The sequence below is a fragment of the Ursus maritimus genome (genome assembly GCF_017311325.1).
Source record: "Ursus maritimus isolate PB19 chromosome X unlocalized genomic scaffold, ASM1731132v1 scaffold_X1, whole genome shotgun sequence".
Taxonomy (NCBI): Eukaryota; Metazoa; Chordata; class Mammalia; order Carnivora; family Ursidae; genus Ursus; species Ursus maritimus.
In genome coordinates this window covers 36,030,896-36,036,389 of record NW_024423319.1, presented here as the reverse complement: position 1 = coordinate 36,036,389, position 5,494 = coordinate 36,030,896, and positions in this window count along the sequence as shown.

Here is a 5,494-nt window from a genome sequence, read left to right as displayed (position 1 = left end):
TTTACGCTCGGTCACATGGCAAGTCAAAGAGGGCTGGGCACAGAAACCCAGATCCTGGCTTCAAGTCATGCAGTCTAACAATATTTCATGGAGGTGGGGCAATAATGAAAGTAACTTTACAAACGTCAAGGGCAGCCTGTAGAGTTTTAAAAAAAAAAAGTGGATTTTCAAAAACTATCTTCGGAGGTATTAGCAAATATATCCATTTGCATTTTCCCCATGAATACATATCATAAAACATGCACTTAACTTGGAGCTTTCTAAGGACTAAAAACCCATACTTCACTTTCTTATTCTGGTTAAAGAAATTTAATCTAATTTATGATGAGCCACTGATTTCCAGGAATGAATTCATCCAAAATGGAGATCATACGTATATTATACTTTCTCTTTATCAAAGGAAAATTAAAGGACAGTGTAACTGAGCTTCCACTGTACAGTGAAGGCCTCAAATGAAGAACCCATTCCGTGTGGGTCATCTTGCCACACCTACATCTCTTTAATTGTCTCAAATCCTTAGTTTCCTTATTATTTTTTAGTCTAATTTCAACATATTATTTTCAAAGCCATGAAACAAAACATTTGTGCCTTCCCGCTTTTCCTTTCTCATTAGGGAAATTTTATAGTCTACCCAAACTTGTACTTTCTTGACGGGATTTCATGATACAGTGATTTAAGAATCCATTGCTAATGGTTCAGACAAAGTAAACAGTGGAACCTAGGTTTCTTTTTGCTTAAATAGAATGGAGGAGGGGGAACAGGAGGTCAAGGGAGTGGAATGAACAGCCTTGCTAGATACAGGAACACCCCTAAATCACAGAAAGGATTAGGGAATACTTATTAAATCTAAAGGCTAATTAAATATTAGTCTCTCTCAGCATTCGAGGAACAGACATACATGATTCTTCATGTGTACTCAGTCAGGTTCTCACTTCATTCTTCCCCACTGGTTTACAAAGCTAAGTCTTAGGTGAGCATTTATTTAAAAGAAACTTTGTAAGTTTCTGTGACCCCCTCCCAACTATGTAAAATGCATGCTCAGTACAGAAACAAAGACTTGAAAGGAACTAGGAAAAATGAAACCGGGTGATCTGTTAGGACTACCGGGATTCTTGATGAAGTTCTGGGCAGGATCCTAGCTTTTAAATTTTATATGTTGTTAAAACACAAAACACAATGCATTTATATTGATATACCCTTTTAGGCTTTTTTTTCCACATCCAGATGACTACATGATTGTATTTCTAACAACTGTTGCACCTCATTCTAGTAGGAATCATTCACATTCACATCACAAGTAGAGGTCTAGGAAGGGAACCATAAACTTTTGAGGACTGGTTCTCAAAATCACCCTGTCCAACTTCTTACAATTTACAGACGAGAGCCTGCCAACGGTGGTAAACTAAGTTAGAGGTGGGCCTAGAGCCCAGGTCCCATTCACCAATAGGCTCACTAGGAAAGCTTATTGTAGATTCTTAGATTAAAAATGGCATTAGTTGTTGGTATTTACCAGAAACAAATTTTTTGGATCCTAGGATTATACAAATACAAGAACTAGAATTAAATTTTCTTACCTATGAGGGGTAGACAGTCCCATCCTTTGACTTATCAAAATCTGTGAAGTCTGATTTCTTTCCAAAAAGTCATACTAGCTCCCTTCTACAAGTGGTAGTAGGCTGAAGCTAAACGTGGCCAGCATTATTACAAGCCAGAATGATTTAGACCATTAACTCCATCCCATATAACAAAAAGATTTCAAAGGCCAAATAATGGCCTCACTTAATTCAAGCTATAATCATTACAACAAAATTCTAATGTCTTTCTTTATACAATAAATGTGTTTCTGAGAAGGCCCAGTTATAGTGAATTTTTATGTATCAAGTCATAGCTCAAAGGCGCGAACTAGGAAAGCTAGTTCTTTCAAAGAAACCTGTAGTGGATTCTTTTATAAAGCAAATGACCTCTTATTTTCCTTCTTTTTCCTTTTTTTTAAAGTTCAGATTTTGTGTGTTGTGTGTGGAAGGGGCAACTTCCCTCCTTTCTCTGAGTTAAAAGGGGTCAGAAGCCCACCGTGGAGGAGAGCAGTGCAGGATGGGCAGCCTGTTTTAATGCCCCCTTAGTTCCTGGGACCAAATCTAACCTTTGACTTGGGGGTGGGACCCTAGATTTTGGACCAAAGTCCACAAAAGGCAGCAAGGAATGAAGAAGTAAGCAAGACTAAAGACAACACGTCATAGAAAACCACCAACAAAAATTCCTGGGGACAGGAAATCAATGGAGCACAATTCTGAACAAATTGGTTTAGTCCCAAGCTAATTAACTTGTCAAGCAGATCTCCAAACCCACTGAATCCATGGGCGAAAGAGGTGATGTAATAGGAGACTGGGGAACATTTACCCATTTACTATCCTAAAAGGCTCAGCCACGACCACACACACCTCTCTCCACCCCTTTCAGTGGGTTTTAGCTGCACTTAATGGGTGCAAAGGACAATTTCTTCCAGACAGTCACTAAGAATAGACTGTTCTCATGCATTCCAAATGCTCAGTCTCCATGGAAGAGGCTACCTGGTCACAAGCATTTCCCAAGAGGGAATATATCCTCTACTTCTCCTCACTGGTAACATCCCCTCCACCCCAACAAAACAAAACAAAACAACTTCTAACCATCCTGAGAACTTTGGGGGAGCTTTTTGGGGGGAAAGGAAAAGAAACCTTAAGAAGGGAGTAGAAGAGTGTGAGAAACTCCTCATCTCCAAATGGAAAAAAAGGCCTTAAAAAGCTGGATCAAAGGAAGAAAGGGGGATGGGGGAGACAGACTGCTTAATTACAAAGACACCCTTTTAAAGAAGGCACAGGCCCTGGGAGAGGGCTCTTAGGAGAGGCACAGAAGCAGATGTACCCACTTAGAATTCTGGCACTCAATGGGACCTCAAGGTCATAGCATCCATCCCTCTGTGTTCTGAATAGACTGTTCTTAAGGGCATTCTAGAAAGAGTTTCATTAGCTCTTTACAAAACTTCAGAAAAAGCAATTCTACAAAATGCCTTGGGTATGCATCTGTCTAATAATTCCTACTTCACAAACCAGAAATGAGGTTTCAATTTCCAAATCCAAATTTGTATTGAGTATGAATTTTTTTTTTAAGATTTTATTTATTTATTCGACAGAGATAGAGACAGCCAGCGAGAGAGGGAACACAAGCAGGGGGAGTGGGAGAGGAAGAAGCAGGCTCACAGCAGAGGAGCCTGATGTGGGGCTCGATCCCACAACGCCGGGATCACGCCCTGAGCCGAAGGCAGACGCTTAACCGCTGTGCCACCCAGGCGCCCCTGAGTATGAATTTTAAAATTTCCTTCTAAAATCTTTTAAATAGGTAAGCAGATCCACAACTTTCACATAAAAGTTACTCTACATACAAGCATGGTGGGAGGTTTACTGCATATCTAGACTATGAAGTTAGAAAAAGCACTTTCAATTTTATGGAGCCACAGAGTTTTCCAAAGAAAGAAGTATCTTAAAATGAAGTATGATGTATTGCCAGAAAGTGTCTGTAAATGACACCGGATAAACCCATACAGGATAACTGGAACCTGAGTTATCATCTGTAAATAGATGCAACTACTCTACAACCACCTGGCTATTAAAATATCCCAGGCCAATTATAAAATGTAGTTTGGTCAGGCCAACTTTTCCCTCCCAGCTGATCTGAAAGACGATAGCCTTTAAAATTGTCACCCTGTACCGTTCCTTCTCTCCCTTCCTGCTTTCCTTTCCCCCGTTAAAATCAACCAACACAACTATTTAAAATGTAAGTAAATAATTTGTTCCCAAATAAGCAACGGGTTGGTGACATCTTGGCAACAGGTCTTCGAATACCACCACTCTTCTCACTTTGCCATGCTCACCCAGTTGGAGATAGGTGGGAAATGGGTGAAAATTTATCCTGCATCCAAAATGGTATTGCAAAGTATTCTTAGCTACTAAATGAGGGTGCTGAAAGGTCTAACCGAGAAGGCTTCACAAAGGCTGGCCCGAGAAAGGGCTTTTCACAAAACCTAGTTCAAGGAGACTTAAATAACCTTAGCCCTCCATTATTGAAGATTATGGTGACTAATTATCTTCCTCTGTGAATAGAAGAGGGTTATATTAAAAAAAGTTTTAAACGCCTCCCAACTTCTAGTCTTAACGTGGGGGTGGGGAACGGGGGAAGGTAGGAGAACTACATTAGACATAACTCTACAATTCTTTCTTAAATACATGCTAGAGATTGAAAATGCTGTTTCTCACAAACGTCCCCTTTCCTCTCTCACTTAATTGTATCTAGTCCCTTGCTGCAAATTATTATTATACTACTATTAGTGGCAATTTACCAGACTACAAAGGCTGTCACTCTCCCTCTCACTTTTCCTTTTCTTTGTTTGCGTGTATGGATACATCCATCTTGCTGTTGAAGCACCAGTGTACAGTGACCCAGGCTTGGGACCCTCAGGACACCTGCATGATCCCGCAAAACTGGTTACTAACATCTATAAAGCATATACTGGGCAATCCCGTCCTCACCACCACACACATACACACACACATATATACCGAAAGGAACGTAGCATTGTAGATTACTCCCAGACTTTAAGACTTCAAGAATTCACAGCCCCTGGGGGAGGGCAGTGTGAGCCCCCACCCTAACTCTAAGCAGGACGAACGCATCTAGCAATCTGAGATGAGCGCAGACATTCCTTCTGAGGTAAACGTAGACCTGAAGTTCCCTCACTCCTTTTGTGTTTAATTACCTAGAGACCTACAAGGACCACAGGAGGCAAGGAAGTAAAAGTACCATCAAGTAGTGGTACCCACTAGCATCTCCGTAGGACGGGAAAGGAGCGCGCACACTCTTTAACCGATTTAAGTTGCTGCTCATCCCGGAAAACTCACGGCCAGCTGCAAAGAAAGTAGAACACACGGGCATCCCCACACGCATCTAGATCGACTCACTCACGCCGAGGGCACGATCAAGTTCATGCCACCATGGATTCCTGCCCCAGTTCCCCGCGAAAAGTAACCATGCGTCTCCTACCCCTGAAGGCACCGAAGACAAGGTGACGACTCTCTGCTCGCTCAAGTGGCTTCAGCCCCGGGCCGGAGGCCAGGGATGGGCAGGGGGAAGCCCCGACTCCCGGCTGCTCCGCTCCTCGCCGCTCCGTCCGGGCTCTTCTTGGTGGCAGTGGACAGGCAGGATACCGGGCCGGAGGGTGGAGCAGCGGATGGTCGGAGGCAAGACAGGCTGGAGGTGGGGGTGGAGGGGGCGGTGAGAATTCAGAGAAGATGAGGCGAAAGAGAGCGGAGATGGAGGAATAAATCAGGGGGTCTACCAGCTTGGGCAGCCAGAAAGCTCCTCGGAAGGAAGGGGCGTGACTGCAATGAAGGCAGCTCCTGGGCAGAGGATGGGAGGTAGGGGAGGGGGACGAAGGGGTGGCTTTTCTTCTTGCGGTGAGCGG